Source organism: Manis pentadactyla, chromosome X, assembly GCF_030020395.1.
Source record: "Manis pentadactyla isolate mManPen7 chromosome X, mManPen7.hap1, whole genome shotgun sequence".
Classification (NCBI taxonomy): domain Eukaryota; kingdom Metazoa; phylum Chordata; class Mammalia; order Pholidota; family Manidae; genus Manis; species Manis pentadactyla.
The window spans coordinates 44,864,313-44,890,432 of record NC_080038.1 but is presented as its reverse complement, the minus strand read 5'-3'; the positions used below and the strand labels follow the sequence as shown (position 1 = coordinate 44,890,432).

Sequence of the window (26,120 nt, the reverse complement as noted above, 5' to 3'; positions counted from 1 at the left end):
TTTATTAAGAGATATTCATAAAAGAAGAATTGCTAGGTCAAAGGGAATACACTTTTAAAATAATCCCCTATATTAATTATAGCACATACTAGATTAATCTATATTAAAAGAGTTAATGAATGGGAGGAAGCTTTGGAAATTGTCAAGTGTTATATGAGTTACTGCATTGTAATTGTTACTGTTAGAGGCAAGATAGACTGATGACCTTAAGGACTAGGAGAGAGAAAAAGGCATGATTTCTCCCTGACTCCCATGAAATAAACTTAGATGAGCATGCACGTATAAGTGGGTGGTTACTGTTTATTCCAAAGAATCTACACCTCCATTACCTCCCCTGAACTGCTAAGATGAAGAAAGACTCTTGTAATCTTGAAGTGAAACAAATGCTTTCAAATATGGCTGCTTCCAGCCAAATGTTCAGACCTATTCTTTGCCAACCTTAAATTCTAGTAAAACAGTTGAATAGGGAAGCACAAGGCCTCCCAAGTTGCTTCTTCCCTGAGCTTTTCTGCTGTACTCTTGAGAACCCAGCCTGAGGGCCTGGCTACTTTATTTGTGTGTTGTGGGGGCCGGGTGGCAGAGGCGGCTAGGAAGATAAATACCTTTTTAAGGCAAGGCTGGCTGGTCAGTGCTCTGCTTAAGGGTACCTTGGTCACTACTTCAGTGGAGGGACTCAACTTTCCAGCAAGCCTGACATTTCACAGAGCTCAGGCCAGCCTAGAGAGACTAACTCACCCACCCACTCCTCTAGCTTCCTGTTTTTCTAGCAGTCAGAGTGCCTTTTGAGTGTAACTTTATTGTAAGCATTGTTGAGTAGGGGGAAGTGTGTGTTGAGAAGTCTTGAATCTGGATCTCCTCATCTAACAGCCTGAATTCTCTCTGATTTCAAAGGCTGGGCACTCATCCAGAAATGATGCTCTTGGCCTCTGCTAGAAGGTGGGTCCAGGTGTGGAAATACAAACAGACTCTGGGGGCCTGTATGAGGGTGGAAGACAGCAGAAGAATATGTGACCATGGAGGGGAGCAGATGCTTGTTTGCTTGGCCAGTTCCACCTTAGAAAGGGTGCTCCTTGCAGGAATGTTTTCAGTGATGCCTGTCAGAGAGCTCAGGCTCTTTGAATTTCTAAGTCTGAATTGGGTGATGTTTGCCATAACAATAATGTGCATGGAAATAATTTATTCTGGGCCCTTGACTATATTACTATTAAATCACTGGCATACTGTTGGGGCCTATTGATCCTCAAACTATTTCCTGCATTCTCTCTTCAAATCCATTCTCTCCAGTCCTGGCAAACCAGTTGTCACTGCTGACTCTGTGTGTGCTGCTGCCTTGAAATCAGCACCCTATGGGTATTTTGGACGTGTTCATCCTCCTTTCTGCCCAGGCCTTCAGCTGGCTGAGCTGTGAATTTTTACCACCCCTCCCCAATCTACTTACTTTCCCTTCTGACTCTGTAAGCAAACCTGTGTACATATCTTTTCATGTGGTCACATGCATTTCTGAGTATGCATACTTGGCTCCCCGAGGCTATTTGTAAGTCTGTAGGTATGTGGGTAAGCCTTCTTGTGTGTACAGGGATATGTCTCATCTGTGTGTACCTCATCAGGGACCTTGGTTGTACATTCAGTGCAACTGTGCTGGAGGAGAGAGATTGGCCTTTCTCTTGGACAATCAGGCTTTGGTGAGCTCTTAATTGAATTATGAGTGTGGAGAACAGGGAAGCTTATTTCCCATCATTGGAGAAAAGATGGAAGATTACAATGAGCCTGGAAGAAAATGTCTTCTTTTTTTTCCCTAGAGTATGTGTGCTGGACTAAGATGACTAATGCAGGACCTAGATTCAAAAGGCCTTTTCTGTTCAGGAAAATGTGGGATTTGAGATGTACAGGTAGGTTTAAGACAAGCAAAGGTTTTGAATGGTTCTTATGTTCTCCACCCTCTCTAGACTCTAAGCTTTTTGAAGGTGTATTGTTCCTTATTTTTTTTTGCATTTCCCCCCTGGATCTTGTACAACACAGACACTCAATAGTGAATGGATTTTATTAAGACAGGAAGATAGACTGTTAGGCTTACTAAAACCCTCAATGGCTCTGCAGAGTCCCACATAACTCCCCAGGAAGGAAGGCTTAAGCCCAGAAGGTCTTGTTTCCAGAGCTGGCCTTAGTCAAGGATCCTGCTTTCCACACTCATGAAGTAATTGGCAGAATGGCTAAAACAAGTGCATGATTGTGCCATAATTAGTTTATGACCTGAGGGCATGCCAGTTTGTAGTCCTGCCAGTCTGCTAGCTGCCACCAGCACAGATACGCCTCATAAAAGTGCAAGCGACAAAACTATGGTACTGTTCCCTGGGCCTGCTAAACCTAATGACTCAGGCCTATGAACTGAGAGTAACTGAGCTAGTGTGTTAACATTTCCTGAACACTGACCTTTTATATTTTCACTTTATGCAAAAGTAACCTTTATTCCTTACAGTTGTTAATTCTTACTTTAACTTAATTGTAATGCTCCTCCCTCTCTCCTTCCCTTTTCCTTCCACCCTCCTTCTTCCCTCACTCTCTTCTTTCCTTCCTTCCTTCCTCTTTATTTTGGAAGGGGTAACACAGTGAGGCTAGGGCAAGGCAGAGCATCTGGCCCATTGTGTGACAATAATTGAAATCATTCCTTTCAGATATGCTCAGGAAATGGCTCAGACAGTATCTTCTGCAGGTCTCACCTACCTGACCTCCTACTGGTATAATTATCATTCAGATTGTCTTTTCCAAGTATCCTAACAGCTCAAGAAACCCAACTTTGGTAATGAGAAATCTATCAACCTGCCAACCTAATTCATATAAACGTGCACCAGAATGTTGGTGCTAGATATCAGCAGATCTGGATTCTGGAAGTGGCTCTCTTCTTTCTTTTTCTGCCCATCAACCTGCATTGCTTTTTTATTTCAAATGCTCAACATATGGGTATCTTTGGACTGATTAAAGTGTAATTAAGCATTTAAACAGTACCTATTGCTGACCAAAGCACTAAGCAGTTCCCGTTTATCAGTAGAGAAGATTTACAGATTCACTAATATTGCTTTTATGTGTGAGAAATAAAGCAATTTGCATAACAACCAAAATCAAAGAATGGTTCCCATTCAGAAGTGTTAGGATTATTGTTTCCAACATCACAAAAACAGAATTAACATCCCTAGCCCCATCCAGGGAACAGACCCAACATAGGAAATTCTTTACATTTTTTATCTGCTTGTCATCACAGCCAAATTTTCACAGCTTGAATTTCATCTGAGTGTTTTGTTTTGTTGGTTGTACTGCTCGAAATAAAGATCTCATTCTCTTTTAACATTGCCAGCAATCACTTTTCCCACCCAAGATGTCCTTATTTCTATTTATTTTGAATTGCCTTTAATGTGTCCACTGACTTCTTTGGTAGGATTGGTGTCCAGGTCTTTCACAAAAAGGCTCCAATATGTTTATGTTAGGGTCTGTATTTGGGCCCTGCATTGATTTCAGATTTGAAAGCTAATTGCGTATGGCCTTAGGTTAAACCTATAATTTACAAAGAACTGATATTTTGTTTTAAAAAGCAAGTTTGAGATTGGGTCCTTGATGAGAAATATTTGAGATTATGTCCTTGATAACAAATGTGAGACTGTAGTTTCCCCATATTTGTGAAATTCAAGCACATTATTACTTCAAAGCAGTAGTAAGCTGTTATAAACCAAAGAAACCTAAGCTTAAATAAATGTATTTTAGTTGATAAGAGGCATATGAGCAGGATTCAAACAAATAAATTTGCAATTACTGGTCCCCAAGTTTCTCTTTAATCATAACATGACCACATGTATTCTCAAGACTTATAATTTATAGTGTTTAAGGCTATCTTTCCTGGTCAGAGGTGTTTCCATATGAAATTATTTCTAGTGTGAACCAGAAGAGTTTTGTTCAAGGACATAGTGTTCATGAAATATGAACAGTTTTACTAAGGGCCTACAATTAAAGCAAATACATTTTCATTTTTTCAGTAATGCCTCACTTATCCTAAAGCTCAGAATATACTCTAAACCCAGTAGTAAGTTTTAAAAATAGGCCTTGAAATCTAGAGACAGCTGCCACAAGGCCAATTGTACTGGGGAAGAGGCTCTCATGCCTTGACTTCAGAAGGACCCATTGTTCCTTAATTTAATGGGAGGCTCTTACAGGTATTCCCTACTTTTTTAAAGTTCATGTTGTGCCACTTCATTTTTATGAAAGACCTATATTAGTACCTGTTTTCACTAACCGAAAGAAATATAAAGAGGGTTTTTGCTTTTACAAAAAAAGGCAAAATGTGAAAGTAACATTCAGTGTTTCTTTGGCAGGGGGCCCCATTATAGAGGTAGCAGGCACCCCAAATAGTAAGAGTGGTCCTGCTAAACTCCTTCCCTGGGAACTATACTCAGAATCTCAGTATCAAGCCACCATACCCTTGAACTGTGTCTGTGAGCATATGTGCTTTATATTCATTTATTTATGCATTCCATAGCAAGACGTGTTGTGAAGTATCACAAATGCCTAAATGAAGTTATTTTTTGGGTCTGGGAATGCTAAAAAATGTTTCCATATAAATTAACAGTAATTGTTTCTTCATTTTTGGCCATTTTGGCTTATGAAATGTTTCTTAGGAATGATCTACTTTTGGATAGGGGGGTACTTCTGTTCCCTCAGTTACAGCAGAATACAAGCAGTAAATTAGAATTGAGGTGACAGGTTACATGGGTTTTGGGAGGTAGTTTACTCTAGAAATAGGCACAGTAACAGTTCATTACTAGACAACAGGGATCAAAAGACCACAAAAGGAAAGACCTGGTAATATAGAATAGGTAGATAGCCTTCCACATAAAAATATAAGATTGTAGTATTCTGTGGTATTGATATACCTGATTTTGTTTAGTCATTTCATTATTCCTAGAGATTTAAGTTATTTTAACATTTTCATTCTTATAAAAAGTGATACAGTGAATGCTTTCTATACAAATTGCATTTTTTCTGTTTAGAGTTATTGCTTTGTGGTATCTTACCAAAAGTATAATAGCCAAGTCAAAAGGTATGAGCTGTGTTATAGTTGTTATTACATGTTGCCAGATTGTACTCCCAAAAGATTAAATAGTGTAAGTACACTTATTTTATCATAGCCCTCCAACACTGAATGTTATCATTTTTAATACTTTTTGCTCATTTAATAGGTATGTATGTATACTATCCATTTACTTATTCAATGAGGCTTTAAATTTCTTAATGTCATAATTTACTGCCTGTTCCCTTACTCATTTTCTTTGGGCACTTATCAAGTAAGATCTATTGACCTTTTACATTTTTATCCATTCTTTATATTTTGGATAGTCCAACTTTATCATTTATATTTGTCACATATTTTTCCCATTTTATTGCTTTCATTTTTATATATACTTTATTATATTTCACATGCAAAAGTGTTCCTTTTCACATTTATATATTCAGATCCATCCCTCCTGTGTCTGATGTTTCTTTCATTTTCCAATACTCAGAAATGTACCGCTCTTCCACAGCTGGGACAAATATGATTCTTTCCTCCCCACTCCCCCCAGGGTGTTTTTTCTTTTTTGTATTTAATTCTTGGACCCATCTGGAATTTATTGAAGTGTATGGTATGAGGTATGAGGTATGGATATAAAGTAAAATGTCCATACTGATATACAAATATTTTAGCAATTCAATTTGGCAAATATTTCTTGAACTTCTCCTGTGTACTAAACATTGTGCTAAGTACCACAAGAAAGTTTTTTTTTTAAAGGAGGCAAAGTCCATTCTCTCCAAGTGTGTGATCATGTGTCTGTCTCTTGCTCTCCCTCTTTCTCTAAGAGAGCAAGATTGGCTGTGGCAGTAATAAGGTAGATACATAAATAATTATAAAAAAGCACAAAGAAGACTATAATAGGTATCATTAAAGAGGTTAAAAGCAAGAAACTGTGGAAATTTAAAGAAGTGAGAGATTCCCTCCAGACAAGAAAAGGCTTCAAGGTAGAGGTGTGTCTTGCCAATGGGTTTCAGCCCTGGGTAAGTTCACTATGGATTCAGTGAGACCAAAGAATGACAATGGAACATTCTTGGGGTGAAAGGGTCATACCCAACTTTATTCTCATGGTGTCAGGTCAATCACTAGAATCCCGTCCACTCAGAGTGAGTCTGCATGCAGCAAGCCAGTCTTTGCCTCTGGGTCTCTCTACCCCTGCAGCTATCTCAGTCTCTGTGCTTAGTGCTGCCACCACTCCAGTCTCATCTCTGCTCTCCTGCAACCTTGCAGCCCTGCCATGTTGTCGCTCAGAGCATTGGGCAGAGCTCTTTATATAGAGTCAATAACAACTTTTTGCCCAAACGTGTGTAGGGAGCCAGCCAACCATGGTCAGGTGAGAATCCTGGCCATAGGAACCTTCACTTTATCTACAGAAGGCTACCAGCTTCCTACAGGTCCTGCTTGTAAGGTGGAGGTTCTATAACAGGAGGGGCATACCAAGAAGATGGGGGCCACCATCTCCACCTTCTAACTCCTTCTTGAATGGTGGAGGTATCTCTCAGGTATAATCAGGCTACCACCATACCCTCACTCCAGTAAAGTAGTACAGAAATTCTGCTCAGGGGGTTAGTCAAGACTAGAGGAATGGCAGCTCAGCATCTATGTTGAGGAGGCTGACTTCATTTGGAACAGAGCATGGATGAACTCATTCCTGAAGGTGCTGTCGAAAACAATAGAGATGTTTGTGTTAAGCAACTAGAAGGCTAATACTTCCATGAAACTAGAAGCAACAAATGAAATGGTAGGCAAGCCAGATATTTAACAGAACCAGAGAAAGATAAGAGCCTTGTTAAGACCATATTTATATCTGGGGGTGAGGGGTCAGGAAGGCTGTGTATGTTGGCTACATTGCATTCACTTAAAAACAACCAGAGTGAACACTTGAGCTACTAGTCACTGCTTAAACATGGAGCTGACTTAAAAGTATTTCTCAGTCCACATGGAGGTCCATCAAATTGTGAGGCCTTACTGGCTTGAGGGGCATAAGTACAACTTCTGACCAATCACTAGCTGAACAGTAAGTTATGCTAATTCAGGAGCAACTTGAAGTAGTTAAAAAAATAAGAAGGAAAAATTGAGCAGTAACACCAGAGGTTGCACAGTGCAGAGGAATTATATTTCACAAAGTATTCAGGCAAGCCACCAGACAATAAGGCCCATGGTGGTGGTGGTGGGACAAATCAGAATCTAGAATTTCTACAGGATTTTATCTGAAATATACAGTTTTCAACAAAAAATTACAACAGATGCAAAGAAACAGAATAGTGTGACCATTATATAGGAAAAAAGCAGGCAATAGAGACCACCTTTGATGGGGGGCACATCATATACTTAGCAGACAAGCACAAACACTTCAAAATAGCTATTATAAATATTTCCAAAGAACTGAAATAACCAGTTTAAAAAATGATGAAGGGAAGATATAACAGTGAAGAGAGAATATCAGCAAAGGGATGGAAGTTATATTTTAAAAACAAGGAAATGAAAATTCTGGAGTTGGAAAGTATAATATCTGAAATGAAAATGATCATTAGAAGGGCTCAGCACTAGAATTAGACAGGAATAGGAAAGAATTGATGAACTTAAGTGAATCAGTTAGGTATTATACAATTTGAAGAACAGAAGGAAAAAATGAAAAAAATGAACAGAGCCCCAGAAACCTTGAGACATTAGTTATTAAGTGTACCAACATACACATGATCGGAGTACCAGAGAGAAAATAAAAAATGGGGTAGAAAAAAGATTGAAGATATAATGGTTGTAAACTTCTAAAACATGATTAATGAAAAATATTAATCTATACCTGCAAAAACCCCCAAGATCTACACCTAGGCATCTCATAGTTAAAATGTTTAAAACCAAAAGGAAAAATCATGGGACCAGCAAGGGAAAAAATGACTCATCTTGTATAAGTGAACCCAGAAAGATCAATAGCTGACTTCTCATCAGGAAAGACGAAGGCTAGAAGGCAGAGGGATGACATATTAAAAGTGCTAAATGGGAAAAAAATCAAACAAGAGTCCTATACATAGTAAAACCATCTTTAAAAAATGTAGGCAAAATAAACACATTCCCTGATAAACAAAGATGAACAGAATCTATCGATAATAGACTTGCCTTACAAGAAATATTAAAGTATGTTCTTAAGACAGAAAGGAAGTGAAACAACATACTAATTCAGATCCACATGAAAAAAAAAACAGTGCTGGCAAAGGTAATTATGTAGTGACTATAAAAGACAACATAAGTAATATTTCTTTTCATTCTTCCTTAAATGATATAAAGAAAACCCAAAGCATAAAAATCTATATAATTGAATTTGGGGGCCTGCAGCATATAGAAATATACTTAACAATGACAGCACAAAGTAGTGGGATAGAGAATTCTTAGATAGTGGAGCAAGAATGTGACATCAGATAGTTCCTTAAATCCACAGGAAGAAACAAAGAGTACCATAAATGGTAAATAAGAAGCTTAATATAAAATACCCTTTATATAGTTTTCTCACTTGATTTCCTAGTTCATTCAGATAGCATATGATTATTTAAAGCAACAATTATAACACTATTGTTGGGTGTGCAATGTATATAGACATATATGACAATACAAAGGAGGAAGGATGGAATGGACCTATACTGGAACAAATTTATTATATCTTACTGGAATTAAGTTAGCGTAAAACTGAAGTAGAGTATGATAAGTTATGGTGTACATTGAAATCCCTATAGCAACAAATAAGAAAATAAGTTTAAAAATAGAGTTAACATTAAATAAAATAAGAAAAATGGTACATTAGAAACTATCTTTTTAATGCAAAACAAAGAATAGAAAATAGGAAGACATGTGACATGGAAAACAAATAGCAAAATGGCAGATGTTAGCTATATTAATAATGTTAAAAGTGAATGAAGTAAATCCAATGAAAGGCAGAGATTCTGAGACTGTTTAAAAACTGAGATCTAACTCTATGCTGTCTAAAAGAGATATAACTTAAATTCAAAAATATAGATAGGTTGAAAGTAAAATGATGGAAAAAGATATATCATGAAAACTACCCCCAGAAAAGAACAGGAGTAGCTATACTAGTATCAGACAAAATAAACATTAAGACCAAAAAAAAATGTTAGTAGAGATTGAAAGGGATATTTTATAATGATAAAATGGTCAATTCATCAGGAATATATAATAGTATAAGAGACATATATGCATTTAATAACAGGGACCAAAAATATATGAAGCAAAAACGTACAAAATTTAGGGAAGAAACAAACAATTCAGCAATAATAGTTGGGGACTTCAATATCTCACTTTCAATAATGGATGAAATAATCAGACAGAAAAATCAAGGAAACAGAGGACTTGAATAACCAGAAAAAAACAATAGACCTAACAGATATCTGCAGACAACTCCACCCAACAATAAAATACACATTCTTCTGTAGTGTATACAGAATATTCTCCAGAATATATCATATGCTAGGCCATAAAACAAGTCTCAACAAACTGAAAAGAATGGAAATCATATGAAATACATTCACAGATCAAAATGAAATCAATAACAGAAGAAAATATGGGAAATTCAAAAATATGTGTAAATTAAACAACACATTCCAAAGTAACCAATGGGTCAAAGAATAAATTGCAGGAGAAATTAGACTTTGAGATGAGTGAAAATGAAAGCACAGCATATCAAACTTATAGGATGCAGCTAAAACCATACTTAGAGGGAAATATACTGCTATAAATTCCTATATTAAAAAGAATAAAAATCTAAAAATAACTTTCCACCTTCAACAACTAGTAAACTTAGAGCAAAATAAGTGCAAAGCAAGCAGAAGGAAAGAAATAAAAACCAGAGTGGAAAAAAATGAAATAGAAAAACAAAAAACAACAAAGAAAATTAACAAGACCAATAGTTTTTTTGGGGGAAAAAAGATGTATTAGTTTGCTAGGGCAGCCATAACAAAATATCACAAAATTAGGTGGCATAAACAACTGAAATTTATTATCTCACAGTTCTGAAGTCTAGAAGTCAAAGATCAAGGTGTTGACAGGTTTGGTTCCTCCTGAGACATCTCTCTTTGACTTTCAGATGGCTTCCTCCTTACTGTGTCCCCAAATGGTCTTTCCTTTGTGCACATGCATATTTCTGGTATCTCTTGTATCCAAACTTCCTGTTCTTTTTTTTAAAAAAATTTTTATTAAGGTATTATTGATATACACTCTTATGAAGGTTTCACATGGGAAAACAATCTGGTTAGTACATTTACCCATATTATCAAGTCCCAACCCACACCCCAAAGCAGTCACTGTCCATCAGTGTAGTAAGATGCCACAGATTCACTGTTTGCCTTCTCTGTGCTACACTGTTTTCCCTGTGAGCCCCCACACCATGTGTACTAAACATAATACTCCTCAATCCCCTTCTCCCTCCCTCTGCACCCGCCTTCTCACACCCCTCACCTTTGGTAACTGCTAGTCCCTTCTTGGAGTCTATGAGTCTGCTGCTGTTTTGTTCCTTCAGTTTTGCTTTGTTGTTATACTCCACAAATGAGGGAAATCATTTGGTACTTGTCTTTCTCCACCTGGCTTATTTCACTGAGCATAATATCCTCCAGCTCCATCCATGTTGTTGCAAATGGTAGGATTTGTTCCTTTCTTATGGCTGAATAGTATTCCATTGTGTATATATACCACATCTTATTTATCCATTCATCTACTGATGGACACTTAGGTTGTTTCCATTTCTTGGCTATTGTAAATAGTGCTGCAATAAGCATAGGGGTGCATATGTCTTTTTGAATCTGAGAAGTTGTTTTCTTTGGGTAAATTCCTAGGAGTGGAATTCCTGGGTCAAATGGTATTTCTATTTTTAGTTTTTGAGGAACCTCCATATTGCTTTCCACAATGGTTGAACTAGCTTACATTCCGACCAGCAGTGTAGGAGGGTTCCCCTTTCTCCACATCCTTGCCAGCATTTGTTGTTCTTAGTCTTTCCAATGTTGGCCATCCTTACTGGTGTGAGGTGATATCTCACTGTGGTTTTAATTTGCATTTCTCTGATGATTAGTGATGTGGAGCATCTTTTCATGTCTCTGTTGGCCATCTGAATTTCTTCTTTGGAGAACTGTCTCTTCATATCCTCTGCCCATTTTTTAATCGGGTTATTTGCTTTCTGGGTGTTGAGGCATGTGAGTTCTTTATATATTTTGGATGTTAACCCCTTGTCAGATATGTCATTTACAAATATATTCCCCCATACTGTAGGATGCCTTTTTGTTCTGTTGATGGTGTCCTTTGCCGTACAGAAACTTTTTAGTTTGACATAGTCCCATGTGTTCATTTTTGCTTTTGTTTCCCTTGCTGAAGGAGATGCTTTAAAGAAGTTGCTCATGTTTATATTCAGGAGATTTTTGCCTATGTTTTCTTCTAAGAGTTTTATGGTTTCATGACTTACATTCAGGTCTTTGATCCATTTTGAATTTACTTTTGTGTATGGGGTTAAACAATAATCCAGTTTCATTCTCTTGCATGTAGTTGTCCAGTTTTGCCAACACCAGTTGTGGAAGAGGCTGTCATTTCCCCATTGTATGTCCATGGCTCCTTTATCATATATTATTTGATGATATATGCTTGGGTTTATATCTGGGCTCTCTTGTCTCTTCCATTGGTCTATGGTTCTGTTCTTGTGTCAGTACCAAATTGTCTTGGTTACTGTGGCTTTGTAGTAGAGCTTGCAAACTTCCTGTTCTTATAAGGACACCAGTCAGAGTGGGATTAGGGTCCACCCTAAATGTCATCAGTTTAACTTAATTATCTCTTTAAAGGCTTTATCTTCAAATTGAATCACATTCTGAAGTTCTGGGATTTAGTTACAACTTCAAATTTGAATTTTGGGTGGACACAATTCAGTCTATAACAATTGACAGATCTTTTGTATACTGATTGATAAAAATAAAACTGAAATTACTGATGTCAAGAATGATAAGGGAATTTATGATCACCACTGAATTTACAGAAAAGATACATGTTGTAAAGGAAAACTATGAACAGCTGTATGCCAACAAATTAGAAAACTTCGATGAAATGGAAAAATTATCAAGAAAATAAAAATTGCCCAAACAACTCAAGAAGAAATAGAAAATCTGAATAGACATAACAAATAAAGGGATTTTGAAATCTTCCCACAAAGACAATTCCAGTCAGCTTCACTGGTGAATTCTACTGAACATTTAAAGAGTTAATACCAATCCTTCAAGGCCTTTTCCAGAAAATAGAATAGGGAACAAATTCCAGTGCATTCTATGAGTATTGCCTTGATATCAAAGCCAAAGATATCAAAAGAAAACTAGAGGTTAATGTTCCTTGTGAATATAGTTATAAAAATCCAAGACAAAATACTCCCAAACTGAATCCAACAGTATATAAAAAGGATTATACATCATGACCAAGCGGAATTTATCCTAGGACTACAAGGTTAGATTAACATCCAAAAATTCAATCAATGTATACATTGCATTAATAGAATAAAGTACAAAATAATGTAATTAACTTAATAGATGCAGAAAAAAGCATTTGACAAAATCCAATACACATTTGTGATTAAAAACCTTCAACAAATTAGGAGGAGTAAGGAACTCCTAAAGCTGATAAAAGGCATCTATGAAAAACTGTATAGGTAACATCATATTTAATAAAGGCTGAATGTTTTTCCCTTAATATGGGAACAAGACAAGGATTTCTGGGATCACCAGTTTTATTCAACATTGTACAGGAGGTTCTAGCCAAGGCAACTAGACAAGAAAAATTAAATATGTCTTTATTTGTAGATGACATGACTTTTACTTAGAAAACCCAAAGGAGGCCATTAAAAACTACTAGAACTAGTAAGTCCAGCATATTTTCAGACTACAACATCAACATTAAAAGAGTTATATTTCTTTACAATAACAATGAACATTCTGAAAATGAAATTTAAAAAATTTTCCATTCACAATAATACAAAAAGTAACATCATTAGGAATACATTTGACAAAAAGTATAAGACTTTACACTGAAAATTACAAAACATTAGTGAAAGCAATGAAATAAGACCTAAATAGGAAGACATCCCATGTCCATGAATTAAAAGACTTAATATTGTTAAGATGACAATACTACCCAAATGTATTCAACACAATCCCTATTAAAATCTCAGGTGACTATTTTTTGCAGAAAATGATAAGGTCATCCTAAAATTCACATGGAAATAACAAAGGTCCCAGAATAGCCACAGCAATCTTGAAAAAAGAAAAAAGAAAAAAACTTGGAGGACCTACACTTGCCCATTTAAAAACTTATTAGGAAGCTACAGTAGTCAAGTCAGTGTGGTACTTGCATGAGAATAGACATACAGATAAATGGAGAACAGTTGAAATCCCAGAAATAAGCTGTCACATTTATGATCAATTGATTTCTGACAAAATTGCCAAGGAATTTCAAAGGGAAAGAAATTGTGTTTAGTCAATAGGATTTAACCAATAGGATTGACTAATATTGGTGTTAAGCCAAATAGTATTTAGCTAATAGCATATCCACATGCAAAACAATGAATTTTTAGTCCTTGATATCACACCGTACACAAGGAATTAATTCAAAATACATAATAGGCCAAACTATAAGAGCTTAAACTACAAAAGTCTAAATAAAACATACTACTAAATCTTCATGATGTTGGGTTACATGAAGAAATGATACCAAAGCACAAGTGGTAACAGAAAAACAAATGATAAACTGTGCTTAAAATTACTTTTTATTTTAAAAGATACCATTGTGACTGTGAAATATCACCTCAAAGTTTGAGAGAAAGTATCTTATGATATCTTATATATCGTATATCTTATGAAATATTTGGATTCAGGATATATAAAAACCTCTTACAACTCAATACTAAAAAGACAAGTTACCCATTAAGAAACAGCATAATAATTTGAGGAAATATTTTTCCAAAGAATATAAACAAATGGCCAATAAGCACATGAATAGATACTCAACATCATTAGTCATTTGGGAACTGAAAATCAAAACCATAGTGAGATAACATTTCTCACTTACTAGAATGGCTATAATTAAAAACAGACAATAACAAGTGTTGATGAGGATGTGGAAAAATTGGAAGTCTCTCATACACTGCTGTTGGGAATTCAAAATGGTGCATTTCTTTGGAAAATAGTTTGGTAGCACCACAAAATGTTAAATAGAATTACCATATGACTCAGAAATTCTACTCCTAGATACCTACTTACCCAAGAGAAATGAAAACATGTCCACACCAAAATTTGTACATGAGTGTTCATAATATCATTATTCACACTAGCACCAAAGCAGAAACACCCCAAATAGCCATCAAATAATGAATGCATAAATAAATGTGGTATATCCATGCAGTGGAATATTGTTCAGCATTGAAAAGAAATGAACTACTGTTTCATGCCACTATATGAAAGAACTTCCAAAACATTATATTCAGTGAAACAAGCCAGACACATAGGGCCACATATGATTCTGTTCATATGAAATGTTAAAAAAGGAAAAGCATATCTATAGAGACAAAGTGATTGGTGGTTGCCTGGGACTGGGTGTGGGAATGGGAACTGACTATAAATGGCACAAGTTTTTTTTAGGATGATGGACATGTTTTAAAATTGGATTGGGGTAATAGTTGTACAACTGTAAATATGCTAAAATTCATTAAATTGTACATTTTAAATGGGTGAGTTTTATCATATGTAAATTATATATCAACAAAGCTGTTAAAATGCAGTGGTTTAGGAAAATAATAATTGTGGTTTTTATAAAGAATAAGATCACTAAAATTAAATTATAAAATCTGTTTCCAGATAAAATAAAATTCTCAAACTTATATTCCTGTTATCTTTTCAGGACCTTGTTCCATTCATGAATTTCCTCCATGCACCCCTTCTGTACCCTACCATGAACCTCTTCCTTTGGGTTCTGTGCTCCACCTTCTCACTTGCCTTGGAACCTATTTACCCTTCCAGAACTTCTTTCTTCCCTAGCATTCTGGCTTGTGCTCTCACCTCTCTTCTAAAGCCCTTTTATCCTGTGGTATATTTCACTTCCAAAACCTGAGTGTTTTTCTCAAACTGTTGATTCTATTTCTCTGATGAAAAGTGGAAAATAATTTCTCTTGGGCTTATGCATTTGACAGACATTTACTGAGCACCTTCTGGGTACCCGACCCCATGATAATACTTGTGATGGCTTCTGTTGCTGATCTTTGGGGAGTAATAAGAATTTTTAATATGTCACATAAAATATTCTGTGTAGAAGTACTAAAGAGCTTTATTTCATGACAGTTTTTGCTCAACCTATAGAAAGTTATCTATTTCAAAATGACATGTGTATAATTGCCTTCTCCTTGTCCCTGAGTTGTCATTGTGTTTTGGGGTTTAAGCCAATGGTGTGCTGGTAAACTGGCTCTCCAGGAAAAATTAAATAAAACCTGATTTGTAGTATTTGTGATTTACATCATGGATATATTCCCATTGTAGCCAGTTTTAAATTACTAAATGATATTTCTCAATGCAGAGGTAGGAAGCTAGCCAGTTTGGGCTCTCTACTAAGAGACAATTGCTTAGTCCTAGTTTTACCAATAATAGCTTTCACACTGTCCCTGAGATATCACCTGTCTTGGTTGGAAGGACTTGGGAAGAAGAGAAGTAATGCTCTGGAGTACCAACTGTGCTAAGCACTGTGCCCCTTTAGGTACTTCTCATAACCCTGTGAGTGAGATACCCATTTCACAGGTGAGTAGATGGAGGCTCAAAGAGTTAAAATGGTCTGCCCAAAGACACACAGTATGCTGCAGAGCTAGGATTTGAATCATGATCATTTTGATGCCAATCCCACACTACTTTCATTATACCTTCTAGGGCAAAGCTAGCAGTGGAGCAAATAAGAGAATACACTTTTCCAGTGGTAGTATTTCTGAGAATTTAGTGCAAGTACAGCTATTGTGCATTTGGCTTGCTAGAGGATATTAGGGTTATCTCTCTGTGGGCAACAGGCAGCGAAGGCAGTGAAAACTAATGTGTGGTATGGGGCAGGGAACTTCTAAACCCTTTGATTTGAGCCTAAGAAGGTACTGCATTGAATGGCTAGGAGTCCCTGACTATTCTGGGCAATGGCAGAGATGCTGGAGAAGCACATTCCTTTTGGACCTTAGGCAAGGCCTAGAATTGTCCATTTGAGAGGTCAGTGCTATACCTAGAGGTAGTGGCTTCCAAATCAAGTCAGGGGATGTAAATGATTGGAGCAAGTTTCCAAAGACAAATCCATGCCTATTTTTTACTATAAAGAGAACTCTGTAACAGTAGAAATATTTCTGTTTTATTGATATATCCTTGTTGTCTAGAACAGTGCTTGACACTTAATATGTTGGATAGATGGATGAATGGATGATCTGCCTCCAGACCCATCTTTTCCAGACCTGGCCTCTGCTTGAAATCAAGGTTTTTTCCTCAGAGACCCATAAGAGACCAACCCTGAGGCATCTCACATTTTCCCCAGCTAAAGATCTCATTAGCAATTATAAAGACAAGTTATGTCATTTGGGTGATGAGATATGTTAACATTGCTTTGGGAAGCTCTCTTTACTGTCTTTGGGTAGAATAACTACCAATTATTGAGTGTTTACTATGTGCCAGATACATAAGTACTTTAATTTCATTAACTTATTAAATCCTCATAATGACCTTATGAAATAGACACTGACTTAGGCCCATTTTACAGATGAGGACACTAAGGCCTGAGTGCTTAAGTAGGTTACCTAACACTGAACAGCTAGTATGAAGAAGAACCATTAATCAAACCCACTTTTTCCCAACTAGTAATCCTGTAATGGTTCAGCTGTATTACACTGCCTCCCTTTCTCTGTTACTATTCATTCACTGATTCAGGAAACATTATTAGGTCTCAAGCTCTATTGTATGCCAGACACTTAGACCTTATGAAGGAATAAGGAATCTTGCTCTGCTGAAATGTCATGAAAACCACTTACATTTTCTAACATCATTTCCCATAACTATGATGCCTGTCAATGTGGAGGTACCAGAGAACATTAAATAACTACTCCTCCTCTTCCCAAATGCTTCATCAAGTTCCCTAGGTGGTGAGAGTATGTTCTTTAGTTCCAAAAGATGAATGAAATTCTAAGCAATGGCTTTACAAACTCTGTCATACCCAGCTCCTAAAGGTTTTCTTTTTTGCTTTCAGTACTTGAGATGTTCCCAAGAAAATGCTTATCTTATATCAAATGAGTTAGGACCATATGGATACAACCTTTCCTTTCAAGAATGTTCTTAGAAAAATGCCAAGTTCACTTAATGCTAGTAAAGGGGCCTTTAAAGGGTCAAATAGGGAATCTCAGCAGTACAAGTTTCCCCTCTTGGGTTTGAAGACTCAGAAGGAGATGAAAAGAGATAGGGTTAAACCCAGAGCTGAACCAACCATTCCTTGGTACCTCTATTAGGGTTATTGTCCTTTTTTGTTGTTGTTTTGTTTCTTCAACAAACATTTATAGAATGTCAACTTTGTGGCAGGGAAGGTGCTAAGCTGGTGTTGTTCAATAAGAATATCATGAAAGCTACACATATGCCATTGTAAATGTTCAAATATTTACATTAAAAACATGGTGAACTTATACAGTTGATAGCTCTGAAAGACATAGACTAATTTTTGCAACAGAGCCTAATCCATTCCAACCCTAGACTTTAGTGCAAAGAGAGAACATTCAGAAGTTCTTTTTCAAAGATGGTATTTTCAATTAACCTATATCTGAATATTTTTAAAAATCTAAAGTTATATATGAAGCCCATGTATTGCTAACAATCCTAAATTCCCTATCTGCATTGTAACTAATGAATCTGTACAAGTAAATTGACTGCTAGCATTAGATTTGTATTTCAATGAAAAGTAAAGGATGCTTATTTTAGGAAGTTAAAATAAGTATCAAATATGAAACTTTGAATTACGTGTTAAAAAGACATGTTACATACATGTTATACTATTGAATATAATTAAGAGTTTTTTTAAAAGTAAGAAGCAGGTGAGATAAATTTTACTACTCTATCTTATTTAACCCAATACATCCAAAATGTTAACATTTCAACAGGTAATCAATATAAAAAGTTATTGATGGCATGTTTTACACTCTTTTTTCATACTGTCTTTGAAATCTGGTGTGTATATTAAATTTACAAACACATCTCAATTTGGGCTATCACATTTAAGTGCTCAAAAGTCACACATGGATAGTGGGTAGCTACTGAACTGGACAGCTCAGTGGTAACCTTTCTGTGAAGTGATGAGGAAAGGCACATTAGCTGGAATGAACCTGATAATTGTTTAACAGAATCTTGTTTTTTCAATTATTACCTACATGGGCTGCAAATCATGAGTTTAAAACCCCATGTAACATTAACAGTCCTTTAAGCTGCTTTGAAGGTACCTCCATTGCTTTTGTGAGAGTGACTCTCTTAAGGCAGGACATCATGTTAATTCTGCAAACATTCTCCAAAACAGGATGGTCACAGACATCTGCACAGAGGCTGTGAACTGAGGCAGGGAGCAATTTAAGGTGGGGATTTCAGGGTCATCAAAGACTTACCTGTCATTTAAATCCTTCAAGTGATCCAGGGTAAAGACCCACAAAAAAACTAACTTCTAGCCTGGAAGTTTTCTCTGTATTCTCTACCCTTCCCTATTGCTCAGTCCCTTCTCCCAGGACATTCCATCTCTTGGGATCTCCCCATGTTTCCTCTGCTCTGGGGAATGTGTAATTATATACGTGAGGGTGTGCAATCATGGTGTGACTGTGTGAGCGTGTGTAACTGTTTGTATGCTGTCTTGGCTCAGCTGTGTGTGGGAGTTTTAGCCCACACACAGATATATAAATTCTAGCCCCAAAAGTACATTTGGGGATAATCAAGTGAAAAGATTCACCCTACTTTACGACCTCTCAGAGGGAGACGCAAAGTAGTGGGATCTGAATTTAGGTGCTGAGCTCATCTGAGAATTTTCAGTGACAGATTCTCCCTGTAGTTGCCAGGGCTGCCTAGCACAAAGGAGTATTCAAAACTAGATTTGGATTTCTCTCTTTTGGAAGACAATATCTTAAATCTCTTTTCTCACCTAAAGGGATTTCAGAGTTGTCTTAGGTTGTCTTGGGTCTTAGGAGTTGTCTTTGGTCTTCCTTGATAAGAGACTTAGAAACGTGTTTTTAAGGAGGGTCCTTGGAAAAGGCTGTTTTTTTTTCTTTTTTAACTTTTTGGGATATAAAGGAAAGGAGGGATGGGAGAGTAGTACTTTTTAGGAGAAACCCTTCCCAGCAGCCTTTAAACCATATCAGGCATTCCCTCAGACTGCTTGTAAAGGCAATCTGGCTAATGGGGTTAATCATCTGAAAAGTAAAACAGGTGGCCATCTTGCAGCTCTGAAACAGACACAGTCACAGATTGTTTGTTGTCTCCTTTCCCTGGGGAGAAGATGTGGCTCTAAGCCAACACGTCAAAAGAGAAGAAAAAAAGGCACATACCTTAGGATTAAGGTTTGTGTCAGACTTACCCTGTCTGCTCTATCAGAATAGGAAATACTTACAGACCACATTTCCCAGAGGGTTAGTCTGCTGTTGAAGAACTATGTGCAGCCAGGAGTGACTACACCTGTGTTTAAAGCTGGAGGGAGCTCAGAACAAGGAATTCTTGTAATATTGGGCACAAAAAGCATGAAATAAATGTTTGCCCTGTATGTTTAGTCAAGATTTACTGAACACCTGATCAGAACATCCTGTGTTATCTTACCAGATGTAGGGATAGTAGAGAAGAAAGGAGAGGGTAACTTTCACTTACAGAAATGTTTCAGGCACTTTACATATTCTTAAGGCCATGCTGTGGGGCAGTGGCATCTCTCCAGTTTGTAGATTAAGGGACTAAGACCCATAGGACATATGTGACTTATACCTAGTGGAGGTGGGGGAGATTCAAACCTGTGTATGATTTATTCCAAAGCCTTTTCTTCCCACTGTCCTACACTGCTCTCTTAAATCTTCCTGCTTAGCTAGGGAGACATGACTTGTATTAATAAGAAACAGAGAAAAGAGTAGTATATTAATTATAATTAAACACTAATAATGTGAAGTAGAGATAGCATATATTTGAAATGATTAGGAGCAGTTCTAAGATCAGGGCAGAGTTTGCATTACTATGGTGGTGCTGGTCAGTGTCATGTTGGGTAGTAAGAAAAGTGGACAAGAAAATGTCAACAATACAGTCCAATGTTGCTAAAGAAAGTGACTATGGGTACTTTCCCCCAGAACCACTGCAGAAACAAACCTGGAGCAAATCTAACAATGAATACCATCTCTTATGGATATACAGAATATAGTTTTGCTGTAGTGACAGAGAGAGACTATTTGGCAAGGTTAGATCTGAGTTCTGGTGGGTGGAGAAATGCTAGCTAGTCCTTTATTGTTCCCCCAGAGGATACACCTAAGGATTCAATGCCTGATAGTTCTAGAAGATAAAAGTCTCATTATTCTTTTGTTCCATTGTCACATCATTCTAGGAGCAACAATTTCACAGTTGATGAAAGTAGTGGGATCACATGGGTCCATCTACATTCTGAACTGTGTTTAGCATAGGCTCCATAATTTCAGTAAGAATTTCAATTATATCATTATCTTGTAAGTCTTAACAAAACCAACTGCCCTGTTGTAAATGAATAAAAATAGTTCCAGTACATCTAAAAATACATCCTTCTATATGTATGTCTTTATGAAATTTTGGGTGAAATATAATGAATGGAAGTCTTTAAATTTCTGTCCATTTTCACTGAGCAAAACAGATTCTTACTGTTGAATGTGGAATATCATATTGAATGTTGTCTTAATGTCTTGACAAGTCTTAATGGCTAGCCTCTTCCAGTAACCCATTTCAGAACAAACTTAACCAAGCTATGGTTAAAGGACTTTTATTAAATGCCCAGTACTGCCTACTATTTTCCAACCTGATCGTTTGCTTGAGGGTGATGAAGGATGATGATTAACATTATAGGAAAGTTTTCTTCCCTGATAGTCCTTAAAATCAACTGAAATCAATGCAGTAAGAAATAATTCAGATTTGACTGCTCCAAAAAAGGAATAGCAGTAGAAACAGGGCCTCTTTGAACTATTTGAAGGAGGCTACCCACAAATTCAGTTCATCCCTTTAGAAAGGGTCTGTAATAACAGCAGTACGGATTCCTGACCAAAGCCCTTTGGACACTTCCTCCTGGAAAAGCACAGGCCTTTCTTTACTAGCTGATTTTGGCCAGGTAAACTGGTATATGTGGCATTCCTTTCTAATCTCTTAGTATTAGTGTCTCATTGCAGGTAGGTCTGGGCATAGAGTCTAGCAAAGAGCTCCATAATAATCATCTATTTCTGGAAATGCCTGGAGGAGGCCACAGTAATGAGATCACTGTCCTCTTTTGTTGGTGGCTTATGACCAGCTTGAAGTTCTCAAGAAGCATTTCTGTTATCCAGTACCAGTTCATTGTGGCTTTGATAACCCTCATGAAATAGATGATGGAGGTCTTCTAACAACCAGATTTCTAGTGGCAAGGGCACAGCCCAGTCTGGGGTCAGCAGTGGAAGTCAGTTCAGTCTATCAGCAATTAGTAAGCTAGCTTAAAGTCTAGTTGTAGAGATAATCTCCTCATAGCAAGAATACCAAGAAGTCAATTCATCATTTCCTCACACATCTCCTATGCTCTAACCAATCCATATCTAACAAACTATCTTTTTTAAACATGCCAAGATCTTTCCCACCTCTTTGTTTTTACACAGGTATTTTTGCTAGAATGTCCCCCGTCCCCTTTCTATGTGGTGAATGCTCAACCATTCTTCAAAGTCCAGCTCAAATGATATAGTCTCTGTACATCTTTCCCTCATTCTGACCTTACCCTTTCTGTGGTCCCACAGCCTTTTGTATAGATTTATTTTCTAGTATTGCCCATACCAGAGAGGAAATTATCTATGAAGCTGTCTCTCTGTTAAACTGTGACCCTTTCAAAGGTAGGAATTGTATCTTATTATCTCTGTTATCTCCATTAGCCGGAACAGAGACTGACACACAGGAGGCTGAACCAGGTAAATTCTGATTGATCGGATTATTTATTCAGATGTGGTCAGGGTTGCATATTCCTGGGTTCCATCATCATTAGGTTTTATTTGGTATCATACCATGTGTATGTGTATTTCAGAGACCTCTTGTTTAATGAAATGAATGAACTTTTTGATTTTTTTTTTAGCAAAAGCTTCATTTGTAGCCTTCAAGTGAATTGATTCAATGCCCAGATTCCAGTGGTACACCGCTGGCTCCCTCTTGTGAGGCAGTCTCAGAATTTCTTCTATAATTAATTTCATAGGATATCTGTGAACAAGTTCCTCTTAGTAGAGTTGTTCTGATGGTTTGAGTGCTTTGGTTCCTAAGTGTTTTGAACCAACCAGTTCCTTCTTGGGAAACATTAAAACCTTTATTTGACAAGGGCAAATGAGCAATACTGGGAATCCTGACCAGCTCAAAATCTGAGCATCCTACAGTTGAAAGAGTTCCTGGAGGTCATCTTTATAACCTAATCTCCCAAGGCAACTCATGCCAATTTTGAGTTGCTCTCTCTTCTAGAGATTTCTCTGTCTTTTAGAAGATTATTCCTTTTAAGGAACTAAAATATGCCTCCAATTGGTTCAAAGCCTAGCCTTTGGAGCCATACAAAATAGTCTCTACCTTCTTAATGACTAAGTTAAATAACTAACTTCTTAATTTCTACTGTTTGAATAGTTAAAGACAATGCTGGATTCCTCATGATGTATTTTCTACATTCAATTTTTCAACATTTATGAATGTCTTCCAAGTGCTAGGCACTCATGTCCAATCTTCTCCAGGCATTTCAACTGTTTCCCATATATCAGGTTTCCAGTCCTCTGAACCACTTCTTCTATGTAATTTCCATCTTGTCACTGGCTCCAAAGTTTGTAACTTGTTATATAAATCCTTGTTAAATGCTTACCATTGTTTCAGCCATTCATATCTTTATGATCCCATCATATGTACAACCTGCTGTGTCTTGGATAAACCTCCTCTTATAGTTCATCAGTATAAGTTCTCAGTTATGAGACTTTGAAATAGTGCCTCTCAGCATGAGAAGTAGGTGAACTGGAGGTTAGCAGATCTGTGTTCAATTCATTTAATCTCTTTGACAATAAGATAGTGATAGTTATCCTTTCCTCACAGTGTCATTGTCAGGATTCATAATATACCACCTATAAAGCATTAATAACTGAGTTTGAGCACTTATTGGGTGCACATTGGAAATTAATGTGTTTCTTCTCTTCCTAACAACCTTGCCCTGCCCACCATTGCCCTCTACTGAGAAGAGTTAGTAACTGCTTTGAACTTGAATTTCTGGTTAGATATGTTCCATTTAATCTCTTTTTAGCCCAATAGAGAATGACAGTCTTGCATGAGATATAACACAAACTGGCAGACTGGCCTCAATTTTGTAAAGTAGTTCTTATAAAAATATTGCAGTAGGGGTATGCCAATTTCTGACATAGCACAACTCAATTAGAGTTCTATATTGCATAGATAGCTATTGGTGAGAAATTTTTTTACTTAGTATTACAAGATCCCAAGCTGCTAATCATGAATACTTGGACTATAATCCAATTTGTGTTGTTCATTGTCATGTAAAAAGTCAAAATCACAGCCTGAATCTGAATTCATTCACAGGTTTTCTGGATAATACGATTCCTGTGTTCTTTCTGAGGAGGAACATTTAAATGAATTGGTGCTTTTAATTCTTCTGACTGGATGATGTAAATTTGCATAAAGCCAATAAAAATAAAGGAACTGAAGTGGAACTCAGTGCAACACCAATGAAAGGCCATATTGTTGGAATTCTCCTCTATGATAGGATTTTGGAGCTTAGAGGGAAATCCCAAAGCTTGGCAATCAGACGTTATAGTAGAATGAACAGAGGTTAGTCTTGGTGTCAGATCTCAGTCTGAAATTCACCAGCTATATGATCCAGGACAAGTTCATTGACCTCACCTTACCTCAGCTTTGTCTTGTGTAAAATGGGAAACAATTATACCAACTTTGTAGAGTTATTGTGATTTTTATAAATGATGTTAACAATTCTGTACCACTTAGCACAGTGCTTGGCACATGGTAGTCTAGCAATAAATCATTGCTCAATAAATCAGTCAGATCAATTCTAGTTAATAGCAGCTAAGCCCTTGGAGTTGCACTGCCATTTTCCTATTGGTGAGTGAAAGGAGCAATATCATGTACATGATTTGGGGATTCAGTTCCTGGGTTCATGTAGAGACTGGGCAACCTTGGGCCCTTCAGATTCTGAGCTTATAATTATAATCATTCAGCTGAAGGGCAATGGGAATACAATGGGTTGTTTAATAGCCTTTGGTGGCATGTGGGCACAGACAGAAGAATCCTGGGGAGTAAGGTATCTCCAATATTCTGGCCCACAATTTTTAAAATGGAAGAATTTGGATTTATCATTTGAAACAGGAGTGAAAGGCTTCTCCTTTTTGGATGTCTACAGATTTATGAATCTGGTGATCTAGTCACCAAGGCTTCCTTTTGAGGGAAGGAGTTGGATAGATCTTTGTTTCCTGTTGAAGAATCTTGACCTAGAGACAAATGAAATTCCTAAAATATTCTGCTCATAGGAAAAGAACAATCTGACTTATTAGGTGGGTTCCTTAAATAAAGGATAAACTTCACCACCATCCACTTTGTAAATTAAAAACAGGTGCAAAAATTAATCTATTGTGACAGAAACATGACCAGTTGTTGCCTGAGGTGGGTGGGGAAGAGTAAGTGTTAGAACAAAGGACAAAAGGAAACCTTTGGGGTTAATGTGTGTCTTGCCTGAGAATTTCAGCCCTGGGAAATTTTCACTATGGATATGGTGAGATTAAGAAATGACAACAGAATGTTCTTGGGGTAAAAGTGTTTATACCCAGGTTTATTCTCATAGCGGTGGGTTAAGCACTAGAATCACGTCTGTGTCCAGCAGTCTTCAGGTCCGTAATCCACCTCCATCTCTGCCTTTTCCCAGAGCACTGGGTGGAGCTCTTTATATAGTGACTCAGTCTATAATAGCTCATTGTCAATGGGTGTGGAAGCAGTAGCCTAGCAGGAGGCCAATTACATCATCAAGTAGTTTTGGGTCAGGTGAGGATCTTAGCAATAGGAAATTCTATTATCCCCACAATGTGTATGTTCACCATCTTGATTATAGTGATGGTGTATACAGATGTCAAAGCTCATTAAATTGTACACTTTAAATATACACAGTTAATATATGTTAGCTGTACCTTAGTAAAGCTGTTACTTAAACCCAGTGCATATAATACCTGGCACAGAGTAGGTGCTCACTTTAAGATAAATAATTGTTACAGACCAAGCTCTGGAATGGCTGTGTGAAGAGCTCAGCAGACCCTTTCACCAGTGAAATAACTGGTAAAAATTATTATATTAAACTAGTAAAAAATATGTATTATAAACAACCACATGCAAAAAATTGAAAAGCATTTAAGAAAATGTATGGACTCTTGGTAAAAACAATTAGCATCTTTGGCATTTGAATCAGGACGTGTTACTACTCCTCTTCTAGCCTTTTGCTACATATTTATTACAGGTAGGTGCAACCAAAAAGACAGGGGTGTTTTACTCTAGCAGCAACTGGTTGGACATCTATAGTTTCACTCTGATAATGCAAGCTGCTAGTGACTCTCACTCTATCCTCTAGTTCTGTGTTGTAGAAGATTTATTGCAGATGTGGCCAAGAAAATTTAGGGTTCTCTTCTCCTGCCCAGCTCCCACTCCTAAGATGGAGTCTGTAGCCTAGAAAGGTACAGCAAACTGTGAGTGGCAGTTCCAATTAACTTCCTCCTAAGTCTCAG

The 26,120-nt window shown here is 37.0% G+C and overlaps 1 protein-coding gene across 2 annotated transcripts in view; it reads left to right on the top strand.

The window, feature by feature from the left end:
- The window catches only part of SHROOM4 (shroom family member 4), a 290,444-nt gene that overhangs the window by 39,550 nt on the left and 224,774 nt on the right, over nucleotides 1-26,120 (top strand). The window lies entirely within an intron of this gene.